The following is an 18639-nucleotide window of genomic DNA, read 5'->3' on the forward strand; positions in this document are numbered from 1 at the left end:
ACTATATTGGTGATCCCTTGATGCCTCAGAATATGTCCTACCAACCGATCCCTTCTTCTGGTTAAGTTGTGCCACAAGTTCCTCTTCTCCCCAATTCTATTCAATACCTCCTCATTAGTTATGTGATCTACCCATTTAATCTTCAGCATTCTTCTGTAGCACGACATTACAGAAGCTTCTATTCTCTTCTTGTCCAGACTATTTGTCGTCCATGTTTCACTTCCATACAAGGCTACATTCCACACAAATACTTTCAGAAATGACTTCCTGACACTTAAATCTATACTCGATGTTAACAAATTTCTCTTCTTCAGAAACGCTTTCCTTGCCATTGCCAGTCTAGATTTTATATCCTCTCAACTTCCACCATCATCAGTTATATTGCTTCCCAAATATCAAAACTCTTTTACTACTTTAAGTGTCTCATTTCCTAATCTAATTCCCTAAGCATCACACGAGTTAACTCGACTAAATTCCATTATCCTCGTTTTGCTTTTGTTGATGTTCATCTTATATCCTCCTTTCAAGACATTGTCCATTCCATTCAACTGCTCTTACAGGTCCTTTACTCTTTCCGACCGAATTACAATGTCGAAAGAGAGTATTCCAGTCAACATTGTCAAAAGCTTTCTCTAAATGCCGGCCTGAGTGGCCGAGTGGTTCTAGGCGCTGCAGTCTGGAACCGCACGACCGCTACGGTCGCAGGTTCGAATCCTGCCTCGGGCATGGATGTGTGTGATGTCCTTAGGTTAGTTAGGTTTAATTAGTTCTAAGTTCTAGGGGACTGATGACCTCAGCAATTAAGTCCCATAGTGCTCAGAGCCATTTGAACCATTTTTTTCTCTAAATCTACAAATACTAGAAACGTAGGTTTACCTTTCCTTAATCTAGCTTCTAAGACAAGCCGTAGGGTCAGTATTGGCTCACGTGTTCCAACATTTCTTCGGAATCCAAACTGATCTTCCCCAAGGTCAGCTTGTGCCAGTTTTTCCATTCGCCTGGAAAGAATTCGTATTAGTATTTTGCAGCCGTGACTTATTAAACTGATAGTTCGGTAATTTTCACATCTGTCTGGGATTGGAATTATTATATTCTTCTTGAAGTCTGAGGGTATTTCGCCTGTCTCATACATCTTGCTGACCACATGGTAGAGTTTTGTTAGGACTGGCTCTCCCAAGGCTAGCAGTAGTTCTAATGGAATGTTGTCTACTCCCGGGGCCTTGTTTCGACTTAGGTCGACTTCTAAGGAATTCATTTTTCCGTGTACTGCAGTCTCAATACTGTACTGGGAACACCGAATTTCAGGGATTACCTCACGGCACAGACAACGCAGTTGCCGACGACCTTCAATTCACACCCGAGAGCAGCGGCATTTGCGTAGAGTTAGCACTGACAACAGACAAGGAATCCTGCGTTAAATAACAGCTGAAATCAGTGTAGAACGTACGACGTACTAATCTGTTAGGACTATGCGTCGATATTTGGCGTTTATGGCGTACGGAACCAGACGGCCAACGCGAGTGTCTTTTGTAATAGCACGACACCTTCCCCAGTGACTCTCCTGGGCTCGTGGCCACATTTATTGGACCCTAGACGATGGAAAACCGTGTGGCCTCTCAGATGTGCCGATTTCGGATGGAAAAAGCTGATAGCAGTGTTCGAGTATGGCGCAGACACCAAGAAGCCATGGACCGAAGATGTCAACAAGGTGCTGTGCAAGCTGTGGTTACTCCATAAGGGCTCTAAATGGCTCTGAGCACTATGGGACTTAACATCTTAAGTCATCAGTCCCCTAGAACTTAGAACTACTTAAACCTAACTAACCTAAGGACATCACACACATCCATGCCCGAGGCAGGATTCCAACCTGCGACCGTAGCGGTCGCACGGTTCCGGACTGAGCGCCTAGAATCGCGAGACCACCGCGGCCGGCTTACTCCATAATGGTGCGGGCAGTCTTTACGTGGAGAGGACTGGTTGCTCTGGTCTAACTGAACCGATCGCTGACTGGATTATGCGTGGCTACTCGGAGACCATTTGCAGCCACTCACACACTTCATCTTCCCGAACAACGATGGAATTTTTATAGATGACAATAAGCAATATCACTTGAGCACAGCGACTGATTTGAAGAATATTCTTGACAATGTGGGCGAAAGATTTGGCCACCCAGATCGTCCGACATTGATCCCATTCAATGCTTTTTATTTGTCATCAGTCTTCTGAGTGGTTTGATGTGGCCCGCCACAAATTCATCTCCTGAGCTAACCTCTTCGTCTTTCATCTCAGAGTAGCACTTGCAACCTACGTCCTCTATTATTTGCTGGGTGTATTCCAATCTCTGTCCTCCTCTGCAGTTTTTGCCCTCTACTGTTCACTCCAGTACCATGGAAGTCATTCCGCCATGTCTTATCAGATGTCCTATCATCTTGCCCCTTCTCCTTATCGGTGTTCTCCACATATTCCTTTCCTCTCCAAGTCTGCGCAGAAACTCCTCATTCCTTACTTTATCGGTCCACCTAATTTTCAACATTCGTCTGTAGCACCACATTTTAAATGCTTCGATTCTCTTCTATACCGGTTTTCCCACAGATCATGTTTCACTACCATACAATGCTGTAATCCAGACGCACATTCTCAGAAATTTCTTCCTCAAATTAAGGGCGAAATTTGATATTAGTAGACTTCTCCTGGCCAGGAACGCCCTTTTAGCCATTGCTAGTCTACTTTTGATGTCCTCCTTTCCCCGTCCGTCGTTGCTTATTTTACTGCCTAGGTAGCTGAATTATTTAACTTCATCTACTTCGTGACCATTAATCCTGATCTTAAGTCTCTCGCTGTTCTCATTTCTACTAGTTCTCATGACCTACGTCTTTCTTCGATTTACTCTCAATCCATACTGTGTACTCATTACACTGTTCATTCCATTCAGCACATCATGTAATTCTTCTTCACTTTCACTCAGGATAGCAATGTCATCAGCGAATCCTCTCATTGATATCCTTTCACCTTGAATTTTAATTCCGCTCTTGAACCAATCTTTTATTTCCGTCATTGCTTCCTCGATGTAGAGATTGGAAAGTAGGGGCGAAAGGCTGCATCCTTGTCTTACGCCCTTTTTAACATGAGTACTTCGTTTTTGGTCGTCCACTCTTATTATTCCCTCTTGGCTATTGTACATATTGTATACGATCCATCTCGCCTCATAGCTTGCCCCTACTTTTCTCAGAATTTCGAACATCTTACACCATTATTCATTGCAGAATGCTTTTTCCATGTCGACAAATCCTATAAACGTGTCTTGATTATTCTTTAGTCTTGCTTCCATTATTAACCGAAACGTCAGAATTGCCTCTCTCGTGCCTTTACCTTTCCTAAAGCCAAACTGATAGTCATCTAGCGCATCCTCAATATTCTTTTCCATTCTTCTGTATATTATTCTTGGAAGAAACTTGGATGCATGAGCTGTTAAGCTGACTGCGCGGTAACTCTCGCACTTGTCAGCTCTTGCCGTCTTCGGAATTGTGTGGATGATGCCTTTCCTGACAGTCAGATGGTATGTCGCCAGACTCATACATTCTACACACCAACGTAAATAGTCGTTTTGTTTCAATTTCCTCCAATGATTTTAGAAATTCTGATGGAATTTTATCTATCCCTTTTGCCTTATTTGATCTTAAGTCCTCCAAAGCTCTTTTAAATTCTGATTCTGATACTGGATCCCGTATCTCTTCTACCACTTCAGACAAATCTTCTCCCTCATAGAGGCTTTCAATATGTTCTTTCCACCTATTCGCTCTCTCCTCTGCATTTAAGAGTGGAGTTTCCGTGGCACTCTTAATGTTATAACCCATGATTTTAATGTCACCGAAGGTTGTTTTGACTTTCCTGTATGCTGAGTCTGTCCTTCCGACAATCGTTTCTTTTTCGATGTCTTCTCATTTCTCATGCAGCCATATCGTCTTAGATTCCCTCCACTTCCTATTGATTTCATTCCTCAGCGACTTGTATTTCTATATTCCTGAGTTTCCCAGAACATTTTTGTACTTCCTCCTTTCATCGATCAATTGAAATATTTCTTCTGTTAAACATGGTTTCTTCGCAGTTACCTTCTTTGTACCAGTTTTTCCTTCTCAACTTCTGTCGTGGCCCTTTTTTGAGACGTACATTCCTCTTCAACTGTACTGCCTACTGAGCTATTCCTTATTGCTGTATCTATATCCTTAGAGAACTTCAACCGTATCTTGTCATTCCTCAGTACTTCTGTATCCCACTTGTTTGCGTATTGATTCTTCCTGACTATTGTGTTAAACATCAGCCGACTCTTTAGCACTACTGTATTGTGATCTGAGTCTAGGTCTTCTCCTGGGTACGCCTTACAATCCAGTATCTGATTTCGGGATTTCTGTCTGCCCATGATGTAATCTAACTGAAATCTTCCCGTATCACCCGGCTTCTTCCAAGTATACCTCCTCCTCTTGTAACTCTTGAACATTCGCTATTAGTAGCTGAAACTTGTCACAGAACTTAGTTAGTCTTTCTCCTCTCTCTCATTCCTTGTCCCAAGTCCATATTCTCCTGTAACCTTTTCTTCTACTCCTTCCCCTACAACTGGATTCCAGTCTCCCATGACTATTAAATTTTCATATACCTAGACAGGTCAGGCGTGCACTACACACCGGAAGCAGCTACTAGGGTAGCAGAGTACGTGTGGCGTGCACACGGGGGTTTTTTAGGTTAGAGGGACCCCCCCTTGGGCGAAACGATAAAATACCTGACGGCTTACCAGAGAGGACATTATCATCGTTGATAAAGAACGTCCGTCCTCAGAGACCAAAAACAGGAAAAGTCAACGTAATATTGGTAAACTGCAGGAGTATCCAGGGCAAGGTTCCTGAATTAGTATCTCTCACTGAAGGAAATAGTGCGCATATAGTATTAGGAACGGAAAGTTGGTTAAAACCGGAAGTGAACAGTAACGAAATCCTAGACACAGAATGGAATATATACCGCAAGGATAGGATAAACGCCAATGGTGGAGGAGTATTTATAGCAGTAAAGAATTCAATAATATCCAGTGAAGTTATTAGCGAATGCGAATGTGAAATAATCTGGGTTAAGTTAAGTATCAAAGGTGGGTCAGATATGATAGTCGGATGCTTCTATAGACCACCTGCATCAGCAACCGTAGTAGTTGAGCGCCTCAGAGAGAACCTGCAGAACGTCGTGAAGAAGTTTCGTGATCATACTATTGTAATAGGGGGAGACTTCAATCTACCAGGTATAGAATGGGATAGTCACACAATCAGAACTGGAGCCAGGGACAGAGACTCTTGTGACATTATCCTGACTACCTTGTCCGAGAATTACTTCGAGCAGATAGTTAGAGAACCAACTCGTGAAGCTAACGTTTTAGACCTCATAGCAACAAATAGATCGGAACTTTTCGACTCCGTGATTGTAGAAGAGGGTATCAGTGATCATAAGTCAGTGGTTGCATCAATGACTACAAGTGTAATAAGAAATGCCAAGAAAGGAAGGAAAATATATTTGCTTAACAAGAGTGATAGGACACAAATCGCAGAATATCTGAGTGACCACCATCAAACGTTCATTTCTGAGGAAGAGGATGTGGAACAAAAATGGAAAAAATTCAGAAACATCGTCCAGTACGCCTTAGATAAGTTCGTACCGACTAAGGTCCAAAGCGAGGGGAAAGATCCACCGTGGTATAACAATCATGTACGAAAGGTACTACGGAAACAAAGAAAGCTTCATCATAGGTTTAAGAGTAGTCGAATCATAGCTGATAAGGAAAAGCTGAACGAAGCGAAAAAGAGCGTAAAGAGAGCAATGAGAGAAGCATTCAACGAATTCGAACATAAAACATTGGCAAACAATCTAAACAAGAACCCTAAAAAGTTTTGGTCATATGTAAAATCGGTAAGCGGATCTAAATCCCCTATTCAGTCACTCGTTGACCACGATGGCACCGAAACAGAGGACGACCGAAGAAAGGCAGAAATACTGAATTCAGTGTTCCGAAACTGTTTCACTGCGGAAAATCGTAACACGGTCCCTGACTTCAGCCGTCGTACGGACGCCAAAATGGAAAATATTGAAATAAACGATATCGGAATTGAAAAACAGCTGCTATCACTTAGTAGCGGAAAAGCATCCGGACCAGACGAGATACCCTTAAGATTCTACAGTGATTATGCTAAAGAACTTGCCCCCTTTCTATCAGCAATTTATCGTAGATCGCTGGAAGAACGCAAAGTACCTAGCGACTGGAAGAAAGCGCAGGTCGTTCCCATTTTCAAGAAGGGTCATAAATCAGATGCGAATAATTATAGGCCTATTTCGTTTACGTCAATCTGTTGTAGAATAATGGAACATGTTTCGTGTTCTCGTATTATGACGTTCTTAGATAATACAAATCTCCTTCATCATAACCAACATGGATTCCGCAAACAGAGATCATGTGAAACTCAGCTCGCCCTATTTGCCCAAAAAATTCACAGTGCCGTAGACACTGGCGAGCAGATTGATGCCGTATTCCTGGACTTCAGGAAGGCATTTGATACGGTTCCGCACTTACGTTTAGTGAAAAAAATACGAGCTTACGGAATATCGGACCAGGTTTGTGATTGGATTCAGGATTTCCTAGAAGAAAGAACACAACATGTCATTCTTAACGGTTCAAAATCTGCAGATGTAGAGGTAATTTCGGGAGTACCGCAGGGAAGCATGATAGGACCTTTATTGTTTACAATATACATAAATGACTTAGTTGACAACATCGGTAGCTCCGTGAGGCTATTTGCAGATGACACGGTTGTCTACAAGAAAGTAGCAACATCAGAAGACTCGTACGTACTCCAGGAGGACCTGCAGAGGATTAATGCATGGTGCGACAGCTGGCAGCTTTCCCTAAACGTAGATAAATGTAATATAATGGGCATACATAGGGGCAGAAATCCATTCCAGTACGATTATGCCATAGGTGGTAAATCATTGGAAGCGGTAACGACCGTAAAATACTTAGGAGTTACTATCCGGAGCGATCTGAAGTGGAATGATCACATAAAACAAATAGTGGGAAAAGCAGGCGCCAGGTTGAGATTCATAGGAAGAATTCTAAGAAAATGTGACTCATCGACGAAAGAAGTAGCTTACAAAACGCTTGTTCGTCCGATTCTTGAGTATTGCTCATCAGTATGGGACCCTTACCAGGTTGGATTAATAGAAGAGATAGACATGATCCAGCGAAAAGCAGCGCGATTCGTCATGGGGACATTTAGTCAGCGCGAGAGCGTTACGGAGATGCTGAACAAGCTCCAGTAGCGGACACTTCAAGAAAGGCGTTACGCAATACGGAGAGGTTTATTATCGAAATTACGAGAGAGCACATTCCGGGAAGAGATGGGCAACATATTACTACCGCCCACATATATCTCGCGTAATGATCACAACGAAAAGATCCGAGAAATTAGAGCAAATACGGAGACTTACAAGCAGTCGTTCTTCCCACGCACAATTCGTGAATGGAACAGGGAAGGGGGGATCAGATAGTGGTACAATAAGTACCCTCCGCCACACACCGTAAGGTGGCTCGCGGAGTATAGATGTAGATGTAGATTGTATTACTTCAATATCCTCATACACTTTCTCTAATTCTTTATCTTCAGCTTGCGACGTCGGCATGTGTACCTGAACTATCGTTGCCGGTGTTGGTTTACTGTCGATCCTGATAAGAACAAGCCCATCACTGAACTGTTCACAATAACACACTCTCTGCCCTACTTTCCTGTTCATAATGAATCCTACTCCCATTATACCATTTTCTGCTGCTGTTGATATCACCCCATACTCTTCTGACCAGAAATCCTTATCTTCTTTCCACTTCACTTCACTGGCCCATACTATACCTGTATTGAGTCTTCGCATTTCCCTTTTCAGCTCTTCTAGTTTCTCTACAACGTTCAAGCTTCTGACATTCCACGCCTCGACTCGTAGAACGTTATCCTTCCGTTGATTATTCAATCTTATTCTCATAGTAACCTCCCCCTGAGCAATCCCTTCCCGGAGATCCGAATGGGGGACTACTCCGGAAAATTTATGAATGGAGAGATCATCATGATCAAGGCCATATGTCTTGTGAATACACGTTACGTGTCTTCAATTCAGTGGTTTCCATTGCCTTCTACATCCTCTTGCCGTCGATTATTGCTGATTCTCCCGCCTTTAGGGGCAGTTTCCCACCCCTAGGACAAGAGAGTGCCCTGAACCTCTGTCCGCTCCTCCACCCTCTTTGACAAGGCCTTTGCCAGAATGAGGGAAGTCTTCGGCCGCCAATGCTGATTATTAATCAAAATGTAAGCAGCGGAGGGACTTTAACCCAGGACCGTATTCAAAGACGCTACACCTTCGCCACGTTTATGAGACATGATCTTGAGCTCTGTTCGTGCAGTAAATCCTGCACCAGAAACATGGTTATAGAGGCAGCGTGGCTCAATATTTCTGCTGGGGACTTTCAACGAATGGTGGATCTACGCCAGGTCGAGTTGCTGAATTACGCCGGGTAAAGAAGGTGCGCCACGATATTAGTTGGTATCCGATGACTTTTGTCACCATTGTTGTGTAATCAGCGAACCAACTACATCAGGTAAACACCTGCCGTTAATAATTTTATGCAGCTACTTATATTTGGCATCAGGCTAACCTTTTAGTTTCAGTACATGAGTTAAATCAATCTCAGCTCTCTGTCTTAATTCTTATAGAAGATACAGTCCTCTGAAACCGGGTATATCTTCTGAATCTGCTACCGAGAAGGAATTACTTGCGAACACCCTGACCTATACCTTAAAATGAAATTTACATGACAAATGTTTGGTAATCCTACACACTCATGCACCTTACCAACAGCTTCTCCACTGATAACAGGGATTATCATGTGCTAATAATTGGAACATTGAACTGGACACGATGAAATCTATCCTTTACAGTCGAGTGTACTTTTAACACAAATTGCATTTTTAATTCAGAATACCCACAAACGTACTATATTTCCTTACGTTATAATAATGAACATCATCAGCTTTTAACATAAGAAAGGTTACTTACGGCGTACTGCCCCGCCGTCGATGACATTTACAGGTATAATTTAGTAGTTTATCTTTCCAGTGCTGGGAAGGAAATGTTTCGTTTCGTGGCTAAATGAGACAATCAAGCATTCATTTCAAGTAACTTGGGAATACCCCGGTAAAGTCTACAGCTGGAAAGCGGGCAGGAGATGTGTTCCCTGCCCCTATGCAATAACTAGCCAACTGTGTTAACCAATGTCGAAATCCATTCGATCGGCTTCCGAGCATAGCTGAAGAATGTAAAGTCATAGGAGAAATATGCAGTGACCAACTGCAGCAAAGATGCACTGCGGCTAGGCGAAAATTATACAGTAATTGCAGAGAGATGTTAGTGTAACAATCCTGTAGTCTCCTAAACGTTTCGGATACCACTTCTGATCGCAGGTTCGAATCCTGCCTCGGGCATGGGTGTGTGTGATGTCCTTAAGTTAGTTAGGTTTAAGTAGTTCAAAGTTCTAGGGGACCGATGACCTCAGATGTTAAGTCCCATAGTGCTCAGAACCATCTGAACCATTTTTTTGATACCACTTCTGAAGCTACAAAAAAAAAAAAAAAAAAAAAAAAAGAGCAGGTTGCTATCAATTTAGACGTCGATTAGGTCCATCACAATCAAACTTATCTGCACGCAATTCACGGAACATTATTATTCCACTAATATTCATATTGAATCCGTTCAAGTCTTAGTTTTCCATCATGGAGTAGCTGTTGCATATTAATTTGTAATTTGGTTTACCGAGTGGAAAAACCATAGCAGAAGATTAAATTCTTGAGCCGTATTTAACAAGCTGCTGAAAAATAACAAAGGATTTTGCTGGCATAATGGCACCATTACTCAAAAGTAAAATATATTCGCTGCTGAGCCGAAGACTTCCTGAAGGCCAGGGGCAAGTTGAATACGAGTTTCATGGATATCCGACACGTATTTACAAAATAAACAATGCTGCAGCGTCTTGCCGAATGAAGAGACGTGGCTCAGGGCTACACAACCTGCAGCTAAACCTATATGATAAATTTTCAGAAGTGAACGTAAATCTACAAATCGAATACAAAATGTACTAGTAAAGATAATGTAGGAACTAATTCTGTAGAAGTTAATTTCGAAAACACCGGTCGTCTCTTTCATGAGCTGATCTTATGGCTCTAAAAAATTTCTCATCCCGGTAGTCCTATAAATTATGACATCGAGGACTATAGTCCTCCTAAGGGACTGAAACCCGCTCCTTCACCGGCCGGAGTAGACGAGCGATTCTAGGAGCTACAGTCTGGAACTACGCGACCGCCACGGTCGCAGGTTTGAATCCTGCCTCGGGCGTGGATGTGTGTGATGCCCTTAGGTTAGTTAGGTTTAAGTAGTTCTAACTTCTAGGAGACTGAGGACCACAGCAGGTAAGTCCCATAGTGCTCAGAGCCATTTGAACCTTTCTCCTTCGCGAACTAAGACTTCTGTCACTTCTTCCGCTCATTTAGTGTTGGTGCAACGATTTATGCGTTTCTATTGGTAGATATTGTATATGTTCGAGATTCCTGACGTAACCTGTGGTCCAATACCGTATTCGGGGCCACCAAAAACCATTAAAGGAAATGAGGAAAACAATGTTACACATTGTTCTACATCTCCATTGAGGAAGTTTGAGCGGATAACCAAGTCAGTTGGAGAACGAAAGGAAATATTAATGCTTGTAAAGTCGTGATTGTGAGCATTAACGTAGCTTCTGAAAGAAGTTCTTCACTCCTTCGCCATGTACTCCAAGTACATTTACGTTTCTGAAAATTACTCAGTAGGTTACATTTTCTTTGATGGTACTAAAAATTGAAGTTCATGTATTTATTCTTTTGACTACAATGTTTCATGCCTCCAGTATCTAACGAGTCATAACAATGGACGGTAACGATTTTGTGCTTCCCATGGAAAAATACAAAAATACATCAATAAAAAAATACAAAAATAAGTTACGATAACTGCTATCAACATAAAACAAGTATGCATACATTAATAACATCGCTTGTCAATCATCTTCTTGTATTCTTTACAGCTTATGTTTATCAGCATGCTTAAAACGACTTGGCCTTGCTGGTCTGTTGTTTATTGTGTACTTTCTTTGTCTGCTTCTCATATTTCTCATCCTACCGCGTATTTCTGTAGCACATGCTGACAACATGTATTTTATTTCATAATTAACTTTCCGCTGCCGTGACGGACTGCCAGCGGCAGAGTAACCCGAGTCTGGGACTTCGTTCAGTTTGGAGTTATTTGAGTCACCCACCGCAAGATCTCAAATTTCTGCATTGAAAAACAGAGGGTGTTACCATGGCAACGGGTGCGGCGGCGAGGACTGTCTCAGTTTACACGACCCCGTCGGCCAAACGGGCGTTCTCAGAGCGCAACAGCGTCGGGGCACAGCGGAGAGGAGAATTTCAAAACTTATGAGTTTTTTGACGTTACGTCTTCTTTCTTTTTAAGGGAACCAGTAAACCTCGGTCTCAAGATGAAAAAGATGATTAACAACTCAGAAACATATCAATGCCACGCTCATTTTTCATACTTCATTTTTCATTTCCATTACCCATTTCCCTGCGTGTAAAACACGGCAATACGAGCCTACTGGAGAAATATTAATAGTGGAAGAAATACTGCGAAAGCCAGAAGATATCTTACGAAATGTGAAGACACTACTCACAAAAGAAACGACAAATCAGCTGTTGGTGAACTAATATTGAAGAAGCTTTTAGCAGGTAATGTACTGGAGTACCTTTATGTATTCAGTACTTCAATACAAATTTTCACGTTGTGTTCAGTTTGAACACTTGCCCTCAATGCTCTGTTTCCATACTGAAGGTGATTTAAATTACTGGGCCCCTTCAAAAGTAGCTGAGTATGTTAACAGGTGCTTAGTATGTCGTATTGTACTGCGGTACCTATGCAAAATGTCCTCCGTTTTCCATATGACCCGTCTCACACGTTCATTTATGTATCGTGACATAAAGCAGTATCTCCATTACAACGTTCCTTATGGCAGTCAAAGCGTTGTCCTTTACATACTGCACCGATTCCTTTTATATAAAAACGCAATGAGTCAATTAATTTGGAAGAAAAAATCATCTCACTTTACGTTTATTTAGCATCTGAACGTATCTGCTGCCAGCTTCCGACCATCTAGATACACTGAACTTCAGCTTGGCGAATGGACCATTGTAGTCAAGTGGGTATAATTCTGAATCCTCGGAGCCGGCCGGAGTGGACGAGCGGTTCTAGGCGCTACAGTTTGGAACCGCGTGACCACTACGGTCGCAGGTTCGAATCCTGCCTCGGGCATGGATGTGTGTGATGTCCTTAGGTTAGTTAGGTTTAAGTAGTTCTAAGTTCTAGGGGACTGATGACCTCAGCAGTTAAGTCCCATAGTGCTCAGAGCCATTTGAAACATTTGAATCCTCGGAGACTAGAAGGAGGTACAATCAGGCTAGCTACACAAGAAATATGACATTCCGTTACGTACAAGACGTTAAATCAGGAATTTAATTGGTTCTCGTTTGATATGTGACGTAGTTTTTCTAATTTCTTTTTTTATCTCATTAGGTGATAAGTAATGTCGTTGATCTGTCTTCATGAGCTAACTTGTCAAGCACTGTGTTGCACGATGCCTAGGTAGTAATAGACTAATAGACGTCAGTTATAACGAGCCTGTAGCTTGTACACCGCTTCGTCGGTCGTTAATGTTGGATTTCATAAATCGGACCGTTACGTTCCATACAGTACAAGGACGGCCTCTGTGGGCTCACCTAACGGAGTGCATCCCATTCGAGTTAGTCACTTATTCTTATGCAGTTATTTAGAAATTTCATGAATGCATTTCAGTACGTGTGACACCAACATAGTGAAACCGGTCTCCCGTAGAGCAAACACGACCCCACTTGCACTTGAATCAGATTGTAAGTTTCTTGCATTGTAGCGAAGGGTCTCTACATGAGCCTCTTCACGATTTTGCCATACCACACAGCTTCATCTTTTTGTCTCTGGCACCTCAATTGTTTGTGCAAATGGTCTGTTACCCCAGAAGTAAGTAAGAAAAGGGAAAAGACTGAGCATCTGAGTGTGTTTGTGGTGGCCACAGTATACTATTCGTATTTGGTTTTAACATTTCATTGGTACTTGTCGGTGCCCCACACTCATATTTGGTACATTTAAGTGCCATATTTCAATGTATCTTTCCTTTCCTTTTCTTGTCCGATCAGTTGAATGTATGAATGAGAGTGAGCAAGGATTTCAGTGTCTAGACCTGTGGCAGAGTAGTAGTCTGCCACTAGCCAACTGTAGGAAACATGCAGCAGGTAGCAAACAGGTTTCTGTTTGCCTCGGACGAACCTTTTGTGTAGATCGGCACCACAATAGGGGTTCCTCTGGCCACTTCCATAGGTACGGGGAGCGGTTTTGTTTGATAGAGTGAATGCTTGCGGATTGTTCCGCGGGACGCAAGACGGGTGAGACGTACTGGCGGTAAGAGTAACTTTTCGATGAGAAGTTAATGTTGTGTTTTATGTAAGTTTTTCCACGATAGTCAAAGTAAATGATTCGTTTCATCGTTCATAGTTTATTATCAAGTGTGACAAATTTTACTTGTAAATAATAGATTTCAGCTATCATCCATCCTTTTTAAATTTTATTGCCAGATGTAGATTTCCGCTAGAAACTAGCCATTCTCAATGCACTATCATTTCTGATCAATGCATGTAGTGCTTGTTGGTCGAACTGTGGGCGAAGCTCGGCCAACAGGCATTACATGCATTGATCAAAAATGACAATGCATTGAGAATGGCTAGTTTGTAGCTGAAATCTAGATCTGCCAATAAAAAAAAGTTAAAAAGGACGACTGACAGCTGAAATCTATTATTTACAAGTCAATATAATAGTCGCTGCGTGCAACAGCCTTCTGAATGGAAGGTAACCTGAGGAAATTTTATTGCTAATTCGCGAGTTTAAATGCGTTAAAATCCAAAGACGGTGTGGGCTATTGTTCATTTGGACTGTTAATCAAAGACGTGGAGCCGTGTTGAGTTTATTGTGATTCAATTCATTTTGTTTAGTATCCCTTTCGCGAGTGCGTGTACATTGAGTATGACTTCAGTGATTTTATGACTGACTTTTGTGCAATTCGTGTCACTTGACAACTTTCTTTGTGCACACTTTTGTTTGTGAGGACCACGTGGGCGTGATCTAATGAGAAAGCTTACAGACCCGATGCCACAGTGATCTCCCACTGTAGAATATCTTAATTTCGATTTTTAATTATGCTTCATTTTTATAGCAATTCATTTCAAACTGAAATTTTATTCATTTATCCAGCATGTTAAAAGCAAAGCAACAGCGCCTCTTACTACCCACGTGTGCTGTAGTGACGGCTTTTAGTTCTTTTCTTTGCTGTTAGTCTCTCAAGTGCGTGTGAATGTAAGCGTTCGTGATTAAACCATCCTTTGATCATTGCTCTTCCATAGATCACAGACCTTGCAGGGGACTCCGAAGTAAAGTTCTAGGTTTAATTAATATGCTACGTAACAGATTTCAGGTAACAGCAGTCATCACATTACTCACTATACACGTTCATGTGTGTAATTAAATTTACGCATCTAATAAATACATTTTAGTCGGAATTTTTGTATACGCTCTCACTACAAAAATTCCAGTCCATGCTTCATCCAGGTCTGATGTACGGCACATCCCACTGCATACCGTTTGGACGACGTATTGAGGCCACAGTTTACCTCCCCCCCCCCCCCCCCCAATATTCAGATTAATTGTGAAGATAACCCTTAATCGTAAAGATACCTTTCAGTAGTAAATAATGCTAATACACATATTTATATCTGAACACACCTACAGCGTTCCGATAAATGTTTTCTGTTTTGAAACATATTGTACATCTTTTAGGTTCTATGGTGGATGTCTGTGGGGGATGACAGCTCAATATCTAGTGCACCAGCAGGAATAATTTGAGAAACGTAAGAAACATTACTCTGGATACTGGTGTCAGTATTTCCTATAACGAGAATTTCAGTTGTTGCATCTCAAATAGCAACTAGCTTCTAATTATTTACAGGCGAGAGACAGTAATGTATAACTGCTGCTCGCCACAATTTCGTCTGTCTGTTTTTAATGATGTATAGAGGAATCCAGAAAAATGTAGACACTCTCTGATAGTAAATATCTTTGAAGCAAAACACATACCGTTGCAATTTTGGGGGGAAGCGTAGTCCATGCTCCTCTCCTCAGATGTTGGCGCGCGTTTTCTAGCAGATAACAGTGCAATGCAAAGCCGTATTGATGTGTTACTGTAACTATGAGAGCATGGTGGCGATACAACGGCAATGGCGTAATGTGTTCGGAACTCAGCCACCAAGACGTACATCAAGGTACCATATTCGGGATAAATTTGAAGCCGGCGGTAGTGTTCAAAATGTGCAAAAGGAAAGGCCTGGCCGACCAAAAACGTCACAGTCCTGTATGCCCATCTTTTTAGAGACAGTAGCGATACTCGGCTGTTCGATAGAGAGGGTAAAATTAAACACCTTTGAGCTGTTATTTAGCAACCTGTGTTTCAGCGTTTTACTACGCCATCTTCAGGCCCCTGACCAACGTGTGGGACGAATCTACGAACGTCGGCAGGTGATGATAGACGTGCTCACTACAGTAAAAATCTTATACCAGTATTGCTGTCCCCCGTTCTTATCTCAACTGAGGTAGATTAGTCCTATACGTGCGTCAGGGACCTGAAGATGGCGAAATGATGAAACTCGTCGCCAAATAAAATAGGGTTGGGAACCTGACGGCTGAAAGTGGTTTGATATCCTCTAAGAACATCACAAGTCGAGCTTCCGCGCTGCTGTGTTACAGCATCTTCCTGGGCCATCTCAAAAATCTGTGAAGCAAGGTGCACGTGAAAGCGGGGTATGGCGATCAGGCGTCCGGCGAATTATGAAGGCAGCAAAGTGAGAAGTGTACATCCCAAGATCGCTGCACGCTATGAACGAGGACGACCCAGATCTAAGGATGGAGTACGGCGAGTGGTTTGTAGGCATGCTTCGCGAGGATGATCGGTTTGCACGGATGGTTATCCGGTCTGGCGGGGAGCAATACAAACTAAAATTTACTGTAAACCTCCAATACTGTGTGTAATGGGCTCCTGAAAATTCTCATGTTCACACGATCAAACATCTTAATCTGTCGTATGTTACTGTGTGGTGTGGTCTGTCATCGCGCGGTTTGATTCGCCCATTCTTCCTTAAAGATGCCGTAAATGGAGAGGTGTACCTTTACACGCCGCAAACATCGACTGGGTACTCACCACGGTCTCCAGAACTGGCATCTCTTGACTTCTGTCTGTGGAGAACGTTGGACAATGAAGTTTACTAACAGGACCCAGTTTCACTGAACGAGCCAGGAGAAACCATCGAGGCGTCCTGTGCGGGTATCACACCGGCAAGACTGACAGCCGTAGTTCGGTCAACAGTTCGGTGGCATCGACGTTGTTTCGCCGCTAATGGACGTTAATTTGAAAGCACTAAATAACCTTCTCCAGTGCAAAAATTGTAACGGTACGTCATTTTATGCCATTAATATCGACTACCTAAGAGTGTCTACATTTTACAGGATCCCTCGGTGTTTTCACAGTGTGTAGAAGCAAATTATACAGAAATCTGGGCAGTGTAAGCAGCAGTTTTCACGCTATATCGCTTGCAGTAGTATTTAACACAGGCAACCTTTACTTTGATTTATGTCAGAGTTCAGAGTTCACGCAAGTATGAACACAATTTTTTTTCTTTACTGCTGTTTCGTCACCATCCCCCATATGGGCGAGGGACGATACTCAACAGTACAAACTAACTCTTCCACAAACTCTTTAAAAAAGTAAAGTCGAAAGAAAACCATTAAGAAGTTAATTAAAATATGAATTACGTTGATAGTGTTAAAAAATGTTACATTTTTCTCTTTATTATTTTTAATCGATGACGAAAGCAGTATGCTAATCAGAAATAGTTATGACGCATATGAAAAGAAAGCTACTAACGTGGTTTAAATCTGCATTTATTTTACATTAACTACGTGAGATAAATTACATGTTACCGCAATTAAAGAATTACACATAACTGTATGTCATTTATTACACTAATCATTATATGATTAGCACGAAATTACGTTACCTTATCAACACATTACCTATTCATATCACGAAATTATTTGTGGTACTTCATCATCATTAAAATTTCCATTTCTTGTCATAAGATAGAAGTCGTTATATTTTTTCCAGCTGGTTTCTTTCTGAAACTTCCTGGCAGATAAAACTGTGTGCCGGACCGAGACTCGAACTCGGGACCTTTCCCTTTCGCGGGCAAGCTGTGAGGACGGGGCGTGTGTCGTGCTTGGGTAGCTCAGTTGGTACAGCACTTACAGCAAAGGTCCCGAGTTCGAGTCTCGGTCCGGCACACAGTTTTACTCTGCCAGGAAGTTTCATATCAGCGCACACTCCGCTGCAGAGTGAAAATCTCATTCTGGTTTCTTTCTGTTAAGATGATATTCACTGAAGAGCCAAAGAAATTGCTACACCTGCCTAATATCGTGCAGGGCCCCCGCGAACACGCAGAAGTGCCCCAACTCGAGGGGGGCATAGACTCCACTAATGCCTGAAGTCTTCGTACATCCATATTTAACTGGATGAAAGTGGGACACAGCTGGTATAATTTTTATTAAAATAAAATTCCTCCAGCTGTACTTAGGATTTTTTGTTTACTTCGCTACTAGTTTCGGTGTTGCGGGAACGCCATCTTCAGGCCCATACACTATCATGAAATCAGTTGTGTGTGGCTCAATCTAGAAATCCGCGGTGAGATCAATAAGTGCTTCACATGGATCATGATCCATGGACACGAGAACTCATTTTTAAGTAACCCTGGAAAGGAAAAAATGTAGCCTCGAGCAGATTTAGATTCATTCCAAACTTATGCAGTTCGTCGGCACTTTTATGAATATTACGGTAGGTAAGACTAGCCCACCTTAGTATAGTTGTTAATTTCTTTAAAATACTCAAAACTTCTCTCAGGAGGCAGCACATCACTTAAAACGATATATTGAAGTATGGGCTTCCATTGTAAAAAGCTAAACGGAGGGAAACTATTCCTTCAAAAAGCTTATTTTATCGTTTCTCATAGTACCTTCTTACTTAAAATTATAGGAAAGGAGATCCACTCAATTACATGGTTACATGAAAACTGGGTCCCCGTTGTAGAACCAGTTGATACATGTTGGAGAGATGATATTCCGAATAATAGCGGTCATCAGCAAATGGGAGGAGGATCCAGCTTAACTCTGGCCAACACAGGGTCATCAAACGGTTTTGTGCGTGAAGGAAATCTAATTTTTCGATCGACAAAATGCAATGATGATATGGACCACCAGCGCGCCTGCAGTGGTTCAAAAATATGTTATTCCAGTTCAGTGTCGTGATAG

The 18639-nt window shown here is 42.0% G+C and overlaps 1 non-coding gene across 1 annotated transcript; it reads left to right on the forward strand.

Annotated features, from left to right (window-relative positions):
* Positions 1-642: 642 nt before the first annotated feature.
* On the forward strand, positions 643-726 carry Trnap-ugg (transfer RNA proline (anticodon UGG)). Its single transcript has one exon. It is a non-coding gene; the product is annotated as a tRNA-Pro (tRNA).
* The last annotated feature ends 17913 nt before the right edge of the window (positions 727-18639 follow it).

The sequence above is a fragment of the Schistocerca serialis genome, chromosome 5 (genome assembly GCF_023864345.2).
Source record: "Schistocerca serialis cubense isolate TAMUIC-IGC-003099 chromosome 5, iqSchSeri2.2, whole genome shotgun sequence".
Lineage (NCBI taxonomy): Eukaryota > Metazoa > Arthropoda > Insecta > Orthoptera > Acrididae > Schistocerca > Schistocerca serialis.